The sequence below is a fragment of the Watersipora subatra genome, chromosome 2 (genome assembly GCF_963576615.1).
Source record: "Watersipora subatra chromosome 2, tzWatSuba1.1, whole genome shotgun sequence".
In the NCBI taxonomy this organism is placed as follows: Eukaryota; Metazoa; Bryozoa; class Gymnolaemata; order Cheilostomatida; family Watersiporidae; genus Watersipora; species Watersipora subatra.
In genome coordinates this window covers 19097855-19118423 of record NC_088709.1, presented here as the reverse complement: position 1 = coordinate 19118423, position 20569 = coordinate 19097855, and the positions used below count along the sequence as shown (strand labels likewise).

The following is a 20569-nucleotide window of genomic DNA, read 5'->3' as shown; positions in this document are numbered from 1 at the left end:
CTTTGTTTGCGATAACGATCTGGTTTTGCCGTTTTGAAAAAATGATTGGAAATTGAATAGTTGAACAAAAATAATGTATATTGGTTGCACCTGACTAGCAACAAGGTGGTCTCGTGCAAGACCAGACTTTATTAGTCTAGCTAATGTGTAGGTTTCGTAATGAAAAGCAAAGTGAAACCCTATTGAAACGTCAATACACCGGCTTACTGTCTGTACTTAAATTACTGTGAAATGTTAGAATGGTTGAACTGCAAACGAATTATATTGGTTGCACCTGCTTGGAAACAAATTTCTTTAATTGGAGGCATAATTTGATGTGTCTAGCTAATGTGTGGGCTTCCTAATAAAAAAAAGTGAAACCCTATTGATAAGCTGATGCATAGGCTTGCGGTGGCAAAAGAGTTAACAATGTACTAAAATCTATAATAGCGAACCCTATACATACTCTTATTGCTCCAGTTCGGCAAGAATGTAAACTATATTTTTAAAGCCAGCTATAAAATTCTCGTCATTGAATTTGAGAATTTGCACCAACTTGACACTTTACTTCATGTGAAAGTATTTATGTTGCATCAAACAAAAGCTTTACATAAATTATTTTTAGGTGGAGTTCCCGTTATAAGAGGTATGCATTATAAAAGCATTTACTGGACAGATATTCCAACCAGATAAAGTCCAAACTATGCCCATACACTTGAAGTTCATTCTTTGAATTACCATACTGGGATTGAAATTGAAATACGACATAACAGTCAATCAAGAGAACTTCAATTTATTTATCATACAGGAAACAAATACATTATGTTCAGAGAAAAATGCAAGTGTTTTAACAAAAAAAGTTTGAGCCATGTACATGTATATATAGTACGTAAAAAAAACTACTTTTTATTTTCCGATTTCACTTTTCACAAAGAACCAATGTCCCTGTGTATCACGAAAAATGAAGGATAACTGCAAAAGATAGCTATGACAAGCAGAACGGGACTTTGAGCAAAAATTGGATTTATCACAAACAGATTGTAAGTAATACTAATATGCGAGTCAATCTATTAACCAACATGAATGCCATTGAAAGTTATAAAGGGTATAGCATGGGGCAAATTATTAACTCTTTCGCTACCATAAGCCGATGTCAGGGCTTCCGAGGTAATATAAGTACAGACCATAAGCCGATGTATTGGCTTATCATGAGGGTTTCACTTTTCTTTTCATTACGGAGCACACACATTAGCTAGACAAATCAAACTCTGTCTCTACCAAAACAATTTGGTTGCCAATCACCCGCAACCAATAGAATAATTTTTAGCCTAACAGTTTCATTTCTACTTATTATCAAAACAGAAAAACCAGATCATTATCGTCATGGCAATAAGAAACACACATGGTTCATTCAACGCAAAGAAAGCGTCAGAACATTTGTGAGATTGGGACTCACTAAACAGTTTCATAGTTATTTTGTAGAATTTTTTTGAAAAAGATGCATTTAACAGTGAAACGGTAGGTTTTGATTTTTGTGATATTACTTAAATACTAGCTGTATATCAGTTTTTTGAAAATTTGTTTGAATTAATTTTGTTTGGTCAGAAATTGATGTGATAGCAAAAGTGTTAAATGTATTTGCCAAAAATAATATAATTGAATTTTTAAGACTAGAAGTGATTTTTTATCTCTATAATTGTAAAATACCTCTAAAAAAAACCTCTACCCTTTTTTTTTCATTAAAGCTCATTCTACGTTTCTCAATATTTTGGTCTATAAACACCGTGATTTACCTTCACTAAGTTCTTGTGTCCACTCTCTTCTGACCAGAAACATCCCAAAGATGTATGTAAGCTGTTTGAACCTTAAATTGCCAGTTCTGTAGATAACTTGACTAGCATCAAAGAGGATGCAGGACATGTTATGGCAGCACTCTGCAATGATTCATAACAAAATAGAAATAACAAGTTTTTTTTTAATAGAACCTTTTCCGATTTACATTAACTGTTTTCAACATACGTTTACAGCAAATCGTTTGCAAGTTCATTGATTGCTGCAGAAAAAACAAAAACTGAGCAAGTAGAAGTGTATTTGGTATTCTAGCCCTGACATTCAATCACAGCTTTTATATTCCTCACCGGTGTAGTCTTTAGGCATTAGAAGAGCATGACTTAAGCAATGTGAACAAAATTTCAAAAGCGATCACCAAGTCATGAAATCGATTGTCAGTTGTCTGACCTTGATTTGGACTTGGCTTCTAGATATTATTGTAAGGTAAAGTTTAGAGCTCGTCACCATGGGTGTTAACTGCAAGTTTATGTTCCTGTCTCAGACGCTACGCTAACCTATAGTTTGTACAAGTGCTATCGCCGGTAAACAGGTAACAGGAATGCAAGAACACGACAACTATAAACATGCAAGGGTGAATAGGAGCTGTGTACATAATTGAAATTAAGCAGTTATTCACAGGGCATAGTCCAATTTGTAAAACATAACAACTAGAACCTGACCTTCAACCAAATTATTGTTAACCTTTTCCACACCGTTCCCGTAAATCTTATGGGCTGAGAGCACAGTCTCAGCGCACCAAACCCGTAATTGCCATCAGATCTGAGTCTTCGATAGGTATTTTTTAAATTCATTTATTTATTTTAAAAATGGCACTAACATTTTTCATTAATATTTTGAGGAGTTTTAAAAGATATCATACTACTGTTTTGAGGCTGTAATTACTCCCTTCTACGCATGTGCAAAAAGAACACTTTGTTAGAAGTTGAACGGTCTTTATGAAAGCTGATCATCATGAACGGATGCGATATTTGAAGCGCTATTAAAAATATTTGTTTACAGGAAGATAACGACAGGTTTGAAAGTGAAGAAGGGGATTTTAGACCAAAAAATGTGAGGAAGCCGATGAAAGTAAAAAAGAAAATCAACAAAATGAATGGGATTGCGAAAGTGAGACTGAAACGGCCGGCGTTGAAACGGCTAATAATGACGGATATCAAAGAGGAGCTGATTTAAAACCAAAATAATTACATTTTGCTGACAGTCTGGCAGGAGTATAAGTTTGAATTCTTAAACAGGTAGGTGTTTTTTTATTATTCAAAGCTTTTTAAACATCGGTCACTATAAATATTATTTTGAACGAAACAAATAAATATGGCCTTCAAAAACATTGCGATGCGTTGGAGCCTGTTGATGATAAAGATTTGGCGAGTTGTTTGTTTAGTTTTGCATTTAGGTATTCTCAAAAAGCCTACTATGCCGCCTTACTGGTCCACTGTGACATTCCTTTATTATCTACGCTGATTTTTAATCAATTTAAGAATTGAAAGAAAATTAGAAGCAAGCTTACACTTTATTGACAATTTTGAAGACCCTACTGGCAATAAAATGTTCAAGTTAGAAAAAAATTTTGCCATGACATGCGACTGGTTCTATCCTGTTTTTCACTCTGATAAATTTATATCTGTAGATGAAAGCTTGCTGGCATGGGAAGGATGGCTCAACTTCAGACAGTATATTCCATCTAACAGATCTAAATTTGGAATTAAGTTATTTGCTTTCCGTTGCTGTCTCTGGCTATGTGCACCAGTTGTCTGTATACATTGTTGACGAGCAAGCTGAATGCACTGGCAGCGAAGTCACAAGTGGAATATATTTGTGCAAGTCATGTTTTGATCTTTACCATGCTAACTAAATTTATTTACAAATGGTATTTTATTGTTTCCGCAAATGCTTCACTGCTTTGTATTGCTAGCATTTTTACATAAATTTGCTAATCTATTGTATTAGTTGTGCATTGGTGTGCTGTATTTGTTGCACACTTTCATCTTCAGAGCAGCGGTCTAATCAAAAAGTTCTGTTCTCATATTGTTTTGCAATCTAGTAGTCCATGATTTGCTGTTTCTGCTCATAATAAATGTTACTTCATGTTTTTTGCTTCTTCACCAAATGTGTGAATATAGGCTCACGACTTAATTCTTCTTGCACACAACCGGTTAATGTTTGCTGCAGCACACATGAACCTGTGCATTGACTTTATATGCAAAACTTTTACATAGATCTATAGTCTCAAGAAATGCATAAAAACTAGAGCAAAAAATCGTAACTGCATATAATTATATATGTCTAGCTGCCAAGTTTTTGCAAGCTGTGTGGAGGAAAAAATCTCATTCTGCAGGAAAATGTCTCAGCTTCCAGATGCATATTTATTCACAGTTTTGTGCCAATTTGCACAAAAGTTGGAGCAACCTTGTCGGGTGACTGTCTTGCGCTGCTTATGGACAAGGCGTCTTGAGCATTTCCGGTGACGCTCCCGCTATACATTGGAGCTCATAACTCCACTTTCAATGCTCTTGGACGACTAATTTTTTTTTAAATTGTTGTGAACATATAAATCTATGCAGGAATTACTTATACAACATTGCAAAATTGCTTTTAGTAAATATAAAAACAATTGAAAATGACCAACAAAAATCAAAAAACTCGTCGCTTCAACGAATTGAGAGTTTTGCAGGAAAGCAAATGCAAGCTATCTACATAAAAAAAATCAGCTTGTAAAAAAATTTCTCAGCATTCTTGTGCATGTTAATTTATGTATCTACCTCAATTTTGATGAAAGTTGATGCAGTTTTTACGCAGTGGTATCGAAGGCTCAAATAACCATAGTAAATGCTCTGGTGCGCTGGGGGAATTCCAGCCGTAAGCCCGCGGTCACTAAAGGGTTAGTAAGAACTCTGCACCAGCTTCATGAAGCTAAAAAGTCATACATAATAGTTACATATATATGGAAAAGAGACAAACCAAAAAGCAGCAACACTTATTCAATACTAAGAATGATTAACAAAGCTGAGAATATTAACCAGCATAATGCGCAGTAGCACTGACATACATTTGCTGCTTGAATGGTATGTTTCCAACAAAAAAAGCGGGTTCATTTTTTTAAAAAGATTACTACTCCCTAACAAGCAAAATGATAACAAGCCACGGAACTACGAGTTAGCAACCTAGGCAGCTAAGTTGTACATGTAATCCAGATGAGTCTATTACGGTTTTTAGCAAGGCAAATAATTAACCAATATTTGAGTGTTCACCAAACTAAATTTTCTTTAATGTGCCATTTTTAGCGGCACAAAGAAATCAAATTTTTGATGATCATTTGCACCGACTTGAGGCAGGTGGTAAGAGTGAAACAAACTAGATTTGTTCGACTTAGTCAAAAGCGTATAAAAGTATTAGGCACAATTAGCCACATCAATACTTGTTACAGAAATATCTATCATACTAAGATAGAGTTTAAAATCATTTCTATGAAAAGCCTGTTGCAGTGACTTCTTTTTGTCCTGGGAACATTTAAAATCCTTTAATAGAAAATGCAAAACCTATATAAAATATATAGTATAATATAAAATTAAAACTGGTAGCAAATTTATGTTAGCGATGACATATTTTTATTGTAGTTTTACATTAGCACTATTTGTTCTAAACAGTGTGGTAACTACATGATGTATTTAACAAACTAACGTCAACTCCTTTACTACGAAAGGAATTTCTTTACTGCGACATAAGTAATTAGTGACACCTAATTTCTAAAATGAGTCTGTATAAATGGTTATAACTTTAAATCACATGATCTATTAACAGTCTTTTTATAGCAAATTAATCAGTATAATAATACGTTAGTTGATGCCGCGAAAACTATAAAAAATGTGTTGCAGAATGAGAGGGAACACTTTTCGTTCATTTTGAAATTACCGTGAGGTGAGCATAAAACTCGAGTCAGATGATTCATGAATATTATTAGTTTACAATATATTATTACTGATAAAAATAATTACTCTCATCAGCACTATTACTCAATAAAATTACCCAGTCCATAGAACTAAAACTAGTAAAAATTTGTGGCTGTTATGCCTCCGACATGACTGTCATTTCTAAGAAGAAATTGTCATAAAGCAAGTATTCGCAAAGCGAAACTACACTTGGGTTGTAAACATATTTTTATTGGTTCAACATATACAAACAATTGCTTTTTTCATTCAGGTATATATACAGTAAAGTAATTTGTCAATTACTCACTAATCATAAACAATTTGGGTCATGATCTCAGAAACCATGGTTAAATCAGTGGTTTGAGATTGGGAGTTATCTACACTACTATCAAAAGGAGTGAGTTCACAGCTATTTTGCAAAACAAAATTTTGATTTTACCTCAATTACAGCAGGTTTTATGGTCAATAAACTGAATGCATGTAATTAATGCATGCTGAATGCTGAAACCATTAATGCCAAAACATAGTTCCGAGAAAACAAGTGTTGAAGTTTGAGAAACAAAAACTAATGCACAATTGTGTTTACATTTCAAAATGTCATAGCAACCAATATCAATCAAGATGTTGTGATATTTATCTAGATTTCTGAATTTATATCCAGAAAATTATGCTGAAGTTAAAAATCTAAACAGATTGTAGCTGGTTGTCATAGAAATAGCTGTATATCTAAAAAAATGTATTGCTTATTCAGTTAGTGCAGCTTTATAGTCGGATAACTCAACTTCATGGTTTGCGACTTGACCATGGTTTTTGAGATTGTGACCCATTCGTACAAAAGCTTGACAAAGCCACATCATGCAGCACTTGGTTATGCGAAAACACTTTGACTATCTTCACTGTCCTACTAGGTTCACAGTAGCTCAGGAGTTGAACAATTTGATTCGCACTGAAACAGCTTCGTCAAAAGAAAACAGAAGCAATCAGTGTAAAATCTGCTTGGTATTACTTTTTTTGAGAATCATATTGTATACGTGTATAATTCAGAAAAAATCAGGACCAGAGGTTTCCAAGCTTTTAATATTAATCGAGCTAATTATTATTATAGCTAATTTAATTCTTAAATGATTAAAAAAATAACTGAGACAATTTATGCGTAAATTATTGGTGAGCTTGCAACAAAACTTACATTACAGTTATTTAGTCTCAAACCATTTACCGTATCTTACTCTGCTGTGTTGTAAGTGCAAAATATGAGGAAAAATGATCACAAAATCTTAAAAGATCAAAAGCAAACAGTTAATCGCAGCCATCACAAAAACGTCATAGGTTGGAATCCCTTTACGAAACGGCTAAAATGGGGTGTAAGTTGCGCAGTGATGGCTTCTGTTTAAACTTTTTTGCAACCTCATTTGTCAAAATATTTTTACAAATTTACCTCATGTATTCAATAAATCATGTCTATTGTCCTTAGGTGACTATTTCCTGATCATTGTAATGCTGTCACTTTGAGCACTGATATCTCAAAACCTCGCCTAAAAATTATTTTATTTTTTAACTTTAGTTCAAAGGAATGTATACCATCATCTGATGACATGAGGAGCCTGTTGGTCACCTGCGATAGTCAAAGGATTCTGCAGAAATTGTTCATGCTTTTTGACAGGAATTATGGGTCACATGATCAAATTACGACAAAAAAATTACACCAAGCTGAAAAAATTGTAAAGTAGCGAGCATTTATAATTGAGCATGTATATTTGATGAGAGCTTCCCGGTAGAACCCGAAGTGTTTGTCATAAACTAGTGCTACGAGACGTTTTATACCGAGGCTGTGATTGGCCTTTAATTTTACGTGATAACACTGCATGTCAGAACAATAACTACATTGAGTTGAGTACGTAATCAAAATACAGGGATTCTAACCTACAATGTTTTCCTGATGGCTGCGATTAACTGTTCATTTTTGAGCTTTTAAAAGCTTGTAATTACCATTCTACAAATTCTGCACCTAAAACCCAGTAGAGTAAGACATGGTGAATTTTTTGATACCAAATAACTGTAATGAAATTTTTTGGCGAGTCGACCTTTAAATGCAACTGCATTTTGACAGCATGTTTATAAGCAGGCTTGATGTAAGAAACAGAGTAAGAGTCATACCACAAGTTCATGATTATTGTGGATCATGTCCACAAATTATTACTTCACTCTTCAATATGTTGAAAATGCTAAGACGGGTTAAAAATTTATTGATCTTGCTGGAAAATAGGAAATTTGAATTGCCACTTGATGTTATAAAAAAATTGCTAAAAATATTTGATGACCAGAATTCACAATAGCACTTTTAATTGTATCATAGTTTGGAAAACATAATATTATTACATGAACAGAAAACTCCAGAATTTAGGTGAGCAAGAGTGTTGCCTAAAACGGTTAATACAAGTTGTTTTTTAGTTATAGCTAAAAAGCCAGTGTGCCTGGTAGTGATATGGTAGCATCATTACCATATCGTTTTATATAGAACAACGTAATACACTATTTATTAGAATACAACATATTTTGGTATACAAATCGCTATTCTCATAAATGTAATGGCTTTTGTTAAAGACCTAACTTTCACCAATGAATGAAGTGTGCCCTCAGGTTAGCATGGCCCCTATTTTTGAACCCGCCACCTATGAGATTTTTTATATACACATCAATCAACAGAAAATTTTACATCTAAAGATGCGAACAAAAAGCTAAAAGTGTGTTGCAGTGTGAGCTCGGCCGTGTTCTCGGCCTCTTTTGCTAATAAAATAGGAAGCAATCAGTAATCCATTAATCAATTAATCAATTAATCAGCTACTCACTAAAAAAGTGTTTTGTACGGAAAACTTTGTAAGAGCCATAGAACATTGATCTTGGCTAAACGCGTACGTTGTGCTGAGCTGCATTGCACAGCCTGTTGTATGCACTCAGTTAATGGACTACGTACAAACCTGCTTGTGTTTTAAAACGTTTCAATTCTGAGAACCCAAATTAAACTCATTAAAAAAATCAGTCAAACTTTGCAAAAATGGTTAATATTTTTATATTAACATTTAAATATCAATATTTAATAATAATATTTTAATAAACTTTATACTAAATTTATACATAGTTGAAATACTGTACATAAATATAAAAAACGGATAATTTGTACATACAACTTCATACATTAGTATTTTGCATCCTAACTATTGTTTTAGTTATTTTTTTGATTGCCAGTGCTATGGTATTTTGGTTTAGCCAACTGCCCAATGTAATTAATGACTGCAGTCTCCAGAGCCAACTATAATCATCAAAAGATCAAGACTAAAAAAACAAGGGCTCATAAACTCACCCTTTAGCTTTTTTAAAAACTTGTAGACCGATATGATTGGTTCTATGAGGAAATGATCGAGGGACTATAGTTCGGTGTGGAGAGCTCATCTTTATTCTCCAGATCAAACAACTTCTACAAAAGTAAAATGTTTGTAACATAATATTAAGTAAGAAAGTTGATGACCACTTTATGCATCCAGCCTCTGACCACCTTTTATTTGGTATTTGCAGACATGTTGAAAGTGGGCTACCGTTAAACCTATATTTGAATGCTAACTCTATTTTAATGGTACTGCTATTTGAGACCACTTAAAGCAATTGTTTGAAAAATTGAGGGCCATTTTTTATTGAAGGATGGGAGTAGGACTGAAAGATAGAGTGTTGTTGCATCAAAATAGATGCGTTATGGTATTTTTTTGAGGTATTATTATCGCGTTTATCAAAAGTTAAAAAAAAAGTTTGGGTATCGATCAAGTCTAAAATAAATTAAAATTATACCGCAAAAAGGTTCACTTTATGCAAAGAAATTCAAAGCAACAGACAAATGGCAACAAGTGTTGAAACTAATGTGTTGAAAGGTCTATGCGAGGTCATTGAGTAAAAAGCTTATTAAGTGAACTAGTTAAGGATGACCTACCAGCCTTTGAAAATCAGGTTGGTTACGCATCCAATGACTGGGAAGAAGCGTTGAACTAGCATTTGAGATCTGTTCATCATTGTAACATCTCTCAGGAAAGATGACTTTAATGACTACGTAGGCCTAAACAGATAACAAACTACTGATCCACGACCAGTTGATATGTTGGTGGACATGCCGATAAATTTGATATAGGCATACATAAAGTGCTTGCCAACTGGAAAGCAATACATGAGCTGTTATGGATGAGCAGCTTTCAATGCAAGCAGCTGGGCAAATGGCTTTGTACTAGCCTTTGTTATGAAATATTACCCAAGCCTGTGTCAGTAGACAGCTCGCACCTCTGGTAGTTAAAGTGCTAAAATTTTCCAATAAATTAAGTAATTCCATGTCAATAAGATAATACCATAGTCGTTAAATATAAATATAAACTTGTAAAAATTCATGAATTGATGATATGTCAAGTTTTAACGCTTTGATCCTTGCCGATCTTATCAATGCGTGTCAGTAAACCTGGGCAATATTTTCAGCGATCCAAAGAATAGTATAATAATATTTGATCAAACACTAGTAAAAAACCTACCACCGATGTCATCAAACAGAAAAAAATGGTATTTCACCATTGTTCGGGCTGAAACTATAAACTTTTGTACAATTTTAAAAACTCGTAAAAAAATTTACAGATCATATCCATCCAGCACACGCTCATCATCATTTCATGACTCAAAATATACTGGAAAAATATAGTTAGTAAAATATTTTCCACCTACAACACAACAAAGTAAGACTTGGTTAATCTTTCCATACTAAATAACTGTAATATAAATTTTGATGCAAGTAAACCTTTAACTCTTTCACTACCACATTAAAATCTTACCGAATGAATATTCTGCCCAAATTAATGAACCAACTTTTTGAAAAGCTGTTATACCGCTAGTAATTAAGCAATATCTCGAGAATAAAAGCAGATGTCACTTTACTGTAAAATGCATCCTATTCAAAACAAAATTTTCTACAAGATAATTACAAGGTGATTTTTACTCTTGTACAATATCGAACGTTTTATTTGTGTTGAACGAACGCAGTGTGTTTTTCCTTGCTATGACGATAACGATCTGGTTTCACCGTTTTGAAAAATAATTAGAAATGGATTAGTTGAAACAAAAATTTGTTAGGTGCACGTGATTGGCAACACAATTGTTTCACTGGAGACAAATTTTGATTGGTCTAGCTAATGTGTAGGCTTCGCAATGAAAAGAAAAGTGAAACCCTATTGATAAGCCGATATATCGTTATACGGTCACTACATTTATCACCGCGATTTGTTGACAATATTTAGCTAAAAATATTTACATTGATAGCAAGTAGTTGGCAACAAGGTTGTTTCACTGGAGACAAAATTTGATTAGTCTAGCTGTTCTATAGGCTTCATAATTAAAAGAAAAGTGAAACCATATTGAAAAGCTGATATATGGCTTACGGCCTGTAGGCCTACTTGAACTACCACTAAAGCTGATATATGGTTTACGGCCTGTACTTGAACTACCACTAAAGCTGATATATGGCTTACAGCCTGTAGAACTACCACTAAAGCCGATATATGGCTTACGGCCTGTACTTGAACTACCACTAAAGCTGATATATGGCTTACGGCCTGTACTTGAACTACCACTAAAGCTGATATATGGCTTACGGCCTGTACTTGAACTACCACTAAAGCCGATATATGGCTTACGGCCTGTACTTGAACTACCACTAAAGCTGATATATGGCTTACGGCCTGTACTTGAACTACCACTAAAGCCGATATATGGCTTACGGCCTGTACTTGAACTACCACTAAAGCCGATATATGGCTTACGGCCTGTACTTGAACTACCACTAAAGCCGATATATGGCTTACGGCCTGTACTTGAACTACCACTAAAGCTGATATATGGCTTACGGCCTGTACTTGAACTACCACTAAAGCTGATATATGGCTTACGGCCTGTACTTGAACTACCACTAAAGCCGATATATGGCTTACGGCCTGTACTTGAACTACCACTAAAGCTGATATATGGCTTACGGCCTGTACTTGAACTACCACTAAAGCCGATATATGGCTTACGGCCTGTACTTGAACTACCACTAAAGCCGATATATGGCTTACGGCCTGTACTTGAACTACCACTAAAGCTGATATATGGCTTACGGCCTGTACTTGAACTACCACTAAAGCCGATATATGGCTTACGGCCTGTACTTGAACTACCACTAAAGCTGATATATGGCTTACGGCCTGTACTTGAACTACCACTAAAGCTGATATATGGCTTACCGCCTGTACTTGAACTACCACTAAAGCTGATATATGGCTTACGGCCTGTACTTGAACTACCACTAAAGCTGATATATGGCTTACGGCCTGTACTTGAACTACCACTAAAGCCGATATATGGCTTACGGCCTGTACTTGAACTACCACTAAAGCTGATATATGGCTTACGGCCTGTACTTGAACTACCACTAAAGCCGATATATGGCTTACGGCCTGTACTTGAACTACCACTAAAGCTGATATATGGCTTACGGCCTGTACTTGAACTACCACTAAAGCCGATATATGGCTTACGGCCTTTACTTGAACTACCACTAAAGCTGATATATGGCTTACGGCCTGTACTTGAACTACCACTAAAGCCGATATATGGCTTACGGCCTGTACTTGAACTACCACTAAAGCCGATATATGGCTTACGGCCTGTACTTGAACTACCACTAAAGCTGATATATGGCTTACGGCCAGTACTTGAACTACCACTAAAGCCGATATATGGCTTACGGCCTGTACTTGAACTACCACTAAAGCCGATATATGGCTTACGGCCTGTACTTGAACTACCACTAAAGCCGATATATGGCTTACGGCCTGTACTTGAACTACCACTAAAGCCGATATATGGCTTACGGCCTGTACTTGAACTACCACTAAAGCTGATATATGGCTTACGGCCTGTACTTGAACTATCACTAAAGCCGATATATGGCTTACGGCCTGTACTTGAACTACCACTAAAGCTGATATATGGCTTACGGCCTGTACTTGAACTACCACTAAAGCCGATATATGGCTTACGGCCTGTACTTGAACTACCACTAAAGCTGATATATGGCTTACGGCCTGTACTTGAACTACCACTAAAGCCGATATATGGCTTACGGCCTGTACTTGAACTACCACTAAAGCCGATATATGGCTTACGGCCTGTACTTGAACTACCACTAAAGCCGATATATGGCTTACGGCCTGTACTTGAACTACCACTAAAGCCGATATATGGCTTACGGCCTGTACTTGAACTACCACTAAAGCCGATATATGGCTTACGGCCTGTACTTGAACTACCACTAAAGCCGATATATGGCTTACGGCCTGTACTTGAACTACCACTAAAGCCGATATATGGCTTACGGCCTGTACTTGAACTACCACTAAAGATGATATATGGCTTACGGCCTGTACTTGAACTACCACTAAAGCCGATATATGGCTTACGGCCTGTACTTGAACTACCACTAAAGCCGATATATGGCTTACGGCCTGTACTTGAACTACCACTAAAGCTGATATATCGGCTTACGGTAGCGAAAGAGTTAAAACCAGTCTTTATTTTCATTGGAGGGTCAGTGAATGTCTCAATAGCTTAAAACCTTCCAGTTAGCAAAACCAGAATACATTGAAATCAAGGCTCAGAGGCTAACCATGAGACTAAACCATAAAAATACTCATTTTAATATTATCACCAGAACTATATTGAATGCAAATTTTGATTTTTTGTAATAACAGAGAAAAACTATTCTAAGTAGTAACTCTATGTTGTTATTATTGTTATATGAAACAATACCATTTTAAAGTTCTTGTTGGCATAAGTAACAGTAAAAAAAACAACAAGAAAGGCGCACAGCTAATGGCTAAGTCCTGGCAGTTGTTGTCTAAATTAGAGACCATATGAATGCAAACCTGGAAAGAAAATATGGAAAAAAGTTAGATCGTTTTATCTGGTCAGTACATACCTGCAATCAAGAGCAAGCCAGGCATTGTAGCATTATTACGAAACTCAATATCGGACTCTACAAGAAAAACGACAATTGATTAGCATCCATTTATGTTGGCAAGTTAGACAGTACATCACCAGTTAGACAAAGACATGAGTAATGAGTGTAACCAGTGCCAGCATGTGGTTTACAGCGATTGATGAGATTAGCTCTTTCTCTGAACTAAACAGCAAACAGGTATGAGATTACATAATGCCATACACTCAGTTATATACAAAGGGGTGTTTAAATAATGCTTCTTACTAGTTTAAGACCTTTATTTCTTGAACAGGGTTCTATGTTTGGCTCTGAAAGCTAAAGCTCGAGATAAAAACTTGCAAACTAGCATATTAATGTGTATACGAAGAGCTTCACAATTTTGCATGTACCTGTATCATGGTTCGTTAGACAATCTTCAACAAAATGTTTACAAACAAAAGCAAGGCTAAGTCAAAATAGTCATTTTCTCTCAAATAATATCTGCTACTGTGAATGTTTACATAACCAGATAAACTCATTCGCACCCATGCGCGAGTTAACGCAAGTTAACATGCGTATTTATAACATTGTCAGGCACTCAACGCGTGTTTACTCGCGTCTGAAATTTACCAACTCCTTGCATCATTATTTTTTAGTTATAAAATAATACTTTTAATTCGATATAAAGAAAAATTTCTGGCCAATCAGACAAACTTTAAAATATGCTTCTGTGACATCTCCGACAAAAGTTATAACCCGATTAGTACACCTATCTCAATATCTACCAAAACCGGAAATCATCATGCTGACTTGAAATTTTATCGTTTGTGATAATCTTTTTTCAACTTCAGCAGTAAATATGCAGATCAAAAAGTGGTAAGACACTGAAAGACTGCATAAATCAAATTAAAACATTATTTTTAATGTTTCAAAGTTTCTATTAACTTTTAATTTTGCCAATTTGAATTGTTATGCTCGAATAAAAATGCATTCTTCACGCTGCCAGCTGTAGTCAGACTGACGTTATCTTTCAGTTTCGATAGGATCATATTGGTTCTGAGAGCTGTCTATGATATCTGAAAAGTCAAGAACAGAGTTATTGAACATATTTTTATTATTTGAAACATTTTCATGAAGTTTTTTTCGTGTTATATTGGCATATAGATTTGCTATGCATTTGTTTGAAGAAAAAATTCAAAGTTTCTCGTTGGGAAAAATTTGAAGTTTCATGATTTTTGTGTTCGTGACTAACTACATCTGTATAAATAATCTTTATAACTATGTATTGTCTGTAATAAATAACTAATTTCAGTCAAACTTAGTATATTTTGCAATTTTTATGGTGCAAATCTAACTTTGTTTCAGCAAATGACATTTTTTTGAAAATTGGAAATTTCCTAAAACTACCTTCTTTGATGCATGAATCTACATAAAAGGGATACGAGTTGTTTGTAGGAATATAATATAATTTGAAAACGGAGATTTGGCTGGTTCTTGTGAAATTTAAATGAGTAAATTATCTTAAGTTTGTTTTTTGTAGTAGTAATTTGAATTACGGCAACTTTCCGAAAATCAGCGGTATCTGGGGCAAATCGCCTAAAAATTAGGCAGGTGCGAATGAATTAATATCATTCAATAAAATCAATAATATGTAAATCCGCGACAAAGAGTTTTTCTCATGTCATGCATATCTAATACGCTTCACAAAGCCCTGCAATTATCAGTTCCTGCAAATCACTTGACATTTCTACCGCTTGCTTCAGCTTTTATGACTATTATTGCTTCAGCTTTAGCTATTATTGGCTTGCGTGCTCTGGTGGGTTCTTGTCCCAGCTTAGTGCTTTATGTATGTACGAAGATGTTGGTTCTAGTAAGTGTTTCCGATCAAGTTTTATTATTCACAGGTGTGTTTTGCCACTCTCTAGCTAGCTCTGCCCTATAAGCCTGACTCTTTATCGCTCCGAGAGCCACATAATGCGTGTATAATGAGTCTGTGATAATATTGCAAAATACTAGATAAACCGCAGTGAAAACATTGGCCTTGCCTTGAATGTGGCAGCAGTGAATAACAACCCTGTCATATTTAGCCATACCATGTCAATTACCTTTTTTGGTTGCTATAACTTTATCTCTATCTCTTTCTTCAAGTATATGGAACAATTCAAGTACTGTTCCATATACTTAAATTGTAATTACAGGTGAAAATGATTTTCTATCATTTTGCAGGTACAACTACAAAAACATTGAATCTTAAATCCAAAGAATAGAGAGTAAACTTTTAAAAACACTACCCTGCTCAAACTTAATTTAGCAAGTAGCATTGACTGAAACATGTTAGATATCCAGTGTTATATTTCAGCAGCCTAATTTAATCCATAACACCAGAATAGTAATTGTGATATTAAAATACAATTATAATTATTTCCATAGATGCATTAGTCCATAGCAGGCATAGTTGTTGAGTATCGCACATCTTTCAAGCGACTAATCCCAACATTTATTCATTGTGCTTCAATAATTCATGTGCCAAACTCGAACTCAGAAGTCAAAATTCTAGCAAACATGATAAAAATACTCAAACTTTCTAATGCCAAAAATTGAGAGAAGATAAACTCACATTTCCAGTGAGTATAATTACTCAGGACAAATATTAGGGGAGAAGTGGGATATATGGAAACAGGGGATACATAGGTATCCCATTATTAGAAATTGTTTACTTTATTTTAGTTTTCTATTGCTTGTATAATATTGTCCAATCCAAAAATAGGTCACTGCTGCCATCTTAGTTTCTGTCAAAGTGAAACTGTGAAGCATGGAGGTAAGTTACCTTTCATCAGTACTGTTTCGTAAATTTACTTAATATTCTAGCAGGTTTAATATGCAGCAAATGAATGACGTTTACTCAAATTTTTGTTTTTAACATAAATAAACATCTTTTAACCGATTTGAGACAAAATTTAAAACTAATCTGTAAATAACTTGAGAGTTATGGCACTTTACAAAAGTTATAAGCTGGGTATACATGGGCCATTAAGGATGAGGGTAGTTGGACCAGTTGGCCCATTTAATCTACTGCAATGCAAGCGCAAAAACGGATAGATGGGTCAAGCGGCCAAGTATAATTTTATCATAACCCATTCAATTTACGCTTTTAGCCAATACCGTAGTTTTATAAAAAGAAAGCAGCAAAAATCTATACGTCAAATAATGTTATGGGTAGTGCTGTAATAAGATATTAAATGAAAAGCTTTCAGTTATATGTATAGCCTAAGATCATGAAATTTGTCCTTATGCCCAAGTTTCCTCAAGTGATGGCCTCTGAATCCTCCATACTGACCCATGCATCTTTCTTCAAAGATAGATGGCCCATTGACTTTACTATATGAAATTATTTGAATGCAGTTGAGAGAGCAAAAGTAAAACCATGTTCACGATGCACTTAACCAAGCTCTAAGAGCATGCAGAATTATAAATACAACAATGCAAAAAAACCTTAGTTATTTCATATTAAAAATGTAACTCTTTTATTGGCTCAAGTATCCTACTTCTCACCTACTCTGCACTAACAAAAACCAACCACAATACAAGGACAGCACTACGCATGATGGGTAAGGTCTGTTGGTTAGGTTATTGAAAGCTGGCTGAAATCATCATTGTTAAAGACAGGGTTTATCTCTATACGAGGGTCAGTGTATGTCTCAATAGCTCAAAACTTTTAAATTAGACAAAAACAGAATACATTTAACTCAAGGTTCAGAGGCTAACCAGGATACTACACCATGAAAATATTCATTTCAATGTTATGACTAGAACTATATCGGTTGCTAAATGATTTTTGGTAATTACAGAGAAAAACTATTTTAAATTGTACTCTTTTTGCTATTATCATTACTATATAAAACAATGTGAATATTAAATTTTCTGTTGGCATAAGTAACGATAACAAAACAACAAGAAAAGTGCACAGCTAAAGGCTAAGTCGTCGCAGTTGTTGTCTAAATTAGAGACCATATAAATGAAAGCCTGGAAAAAAAATGAAAAAAAGTCAGATTGTTTTATCTTGTCAGTACATACCTGCAACCAAGAGCAAGCCAGGCATTATAGCATTATTACGAAACACAATGTCACACTCTACAAGAAAAAAAGACATTTGATTATTAACATGCATTTATGTGGACCAAGTTAGAGAGTACATCACAAGTTACACAAAGACACATGAGTAATGCATGTAGCCAGTGCCAGCCAACAGAGACAGTGATTGTTGACACCCTGTTGACAGTGATTGATGAGATTAGCTCTTTCTCTGAGCTAAACAGCCAACAGGTATGAGATTACATAACGCCATACACTAAGCTATATACAAAGAGATGTTTAATTAATGCTTGTTACTAGTTTATGACCTTTATTGCTTGAACTGGGTTCTATGTCTGGCTCTGAAAGCTAAAGCTAGCTGGAGGCAATACATGTCCCGCAGGATACTGGAGAAATATCAAGCAAATTTTGGTCATTGAGTTTTCTGATGATAGGCTACACGCAAATTCGTTGCAAACTAGCATAATAATGGGTATACGAAAAGCTTAATTATTTTTAATGTACCTGTTTCATGTTTGGTTAGTCAATCTTCAAAAAATGTTTTTAAAAAAAACAAGGCTTATGGCAAAATATATATTTCCCCTTAAAGAATATATGCTACAGTCAATGTTTACATAACCACATTAATTATATCAATCAATAATATAAACATCTGCAGCAACAGATTTTCCTCATGCCATGTGTATCTAATACGCTTCACAAAGCTTTGCTGGCACTTAGTTCTAGGCTTCTAGCATTATAAAACGTTTATTTTACATGAATTTTTTTGTCTTGAATCTCTATACCGAAAGGTTAACTACTGCTAACCTTTGCCTTGAAACGGTAGCTTTGATTAGCATATAGTAGGCCTACGGAACTAATTTTTGTATGAGTATTACAATATAAATTATATATTCTTTCAGAATTCAATTAAAAACTCTTTCTGTAAACCATTTTTAATTAAACTTTTGTTATAGATCTTTGAATCACTTGAATTTTTGAGAAGTTGGAAAAATTTGAGATTTTAAGGATATAACGTATAGCATGCATCCGACAACCAGCTAGCAATGGAAAATTATTCAGTGATGCATATCTACCAATGTCTACCAATGATCGCAACACTCGATTCCTGAAAATCGCTTGACATATGAGCTTGACTTGACTTGAGTATGAAGCAAATGTTAGGCTACAGTCATCCAAGCTTTCATTGAAAGTCGTATATTTTTGTTACTTTGGATTAGCGACAACAACAAATCCTGTAGCCCAATGTAGTCCCCAAAGTTCAAGGTAAAGTAAAATCTAAAGCAAAAGCACACATACCTGCTGCTTTCATTATATGTTTCATTTCTTAAATACAGTTTTATCCTACTCACGTTGGTCTAAATCAGAAACTTGCAGCCACATAGATCTTCTGCCAGCTCAGTTGTCCTCCATCGATAATACTTGCACTAAAAAGCGTTGCTGACATGAGATGAGTTAAATGAGTTAGATTTGAAGCTTAGATTCGATCCCGAGTGCACTCCGAGTTCACGCAAGCGATAGTAAATCCTACAGAAAGAAATGTGGTTATCAGCACAATTAAATTAGGTGTATGCCCATACGCAGCTACGTAATTTGTTTAATTTTTTGGCTGTTGGATAAATGAAGACTCAGGGTTTACACAGCTGTCTGCAGGTTTGAAGCAGGCCTTACCTTAGCCTATGCAGAAAAAGTATTGTAACTCTTTGATGATTTCAATATAACAGAGAGAGTTTACTATCAGGCTTGCACATTTTTGATGGTTTTAATTTATACGCTACGCTACAGCACGTACACTAATAGGTATAGACAATATACATATATGTTTAAAACAATAGCTGGGAGAGACTTGCCAAATTATTGGTTTAAAAGGCAATGATGAAAGCGTGCATAAATTTGAGCACAATTTTTAAAAAACAGTATTTTTGTATTGTATAACATGTTCTAGGACATACAAGTTTGAACCATACAAGTGATTTTAATGCCTTGCCAACCCCTTTTGGTAATCTCTGCTATCTGGTATGCCTATGGGATTTATTTGAAGATCTTAGGGCTTTCTGCAATGCTTAAAAAACAGCACACATTTCACAAGCTATTGGCAAGCGAAATGCATCATGACTAACTGCTTGTCAATGAGAGAAGTTTAAAAAACACTAACATTAAGCGGCAATGAATTTTTTTTCAAATCAGTCAATTTGAAGTTAATTACGTGATTGCAGCAACATGCCCTATCTAGGGCAACAAGCCATAATGGAGAGCTAGATTTAATGATGAGAAGTTGTGGTTCATGTGACTATTTAACCCAACTGGCTCAATGTGAAGTCTGCATTGTGAACTACATGACATGTAAATCAATATAAAACAGTTGCAAATACTTCTAACAGATTAAAATATACATATTGGTGCAAATGTTTTAGAGGCAGCTCAAGTGAATAGAATTAGCCATAAATTGTAAAATAAACATGAAATCAGAAATAGGCAGTGAATGTAACAAATATTAATGTGTGTAAAAGTTCAACAGTTTGCTAAAAATGAAATACACAAAATAATTGAGAAAAAATTGCCTTGTTGCCTTCTGTGGCTCGTCTTGGTAGAATAAAATTGAAAATATTGTAGACTTTGAAACTTAAAAAAAGACTTTATAAACTTAGAAGCTTTATCACCAATAGGGTAAGCTTGTTAAGCCATA

The 20569-nt window shown here is 34.7% G+C and overlaps 1 protein-coding gene and 1 long non-coding RNA gene across 2 annotated transcripts in view; one reads left to right on the top strand and one right to left on the bottom strand.

Moving 5' to 3' along the window:
- The window catches only part of LOC137388799 (acylcarnitine hydrolase-like), a 65092-nt gene that overhangs the window by 30059 nt on the left and 14464 nt on the right, over nt 1-20569 (top strand). The gene's annotated exons all lie outside the window — the stretch shown is intronic.
- On the bottom strand, nt 1807-19309 carry LOC137388801 (uncharacterized). Its single transcript, XR_010978028.1, has 7 exons — nt 19236-19309; nt 17866-17922; nt 13792-13848; nt 9733-9855; nt 9115-9228; nt 4590-4740; nt 1807-1913 (listed from the first exon to the last, which is right to left on the bottom strand). It is a non-coding gene; the product is annotated as an uncharacterized lncRNA (long non-coding RNA).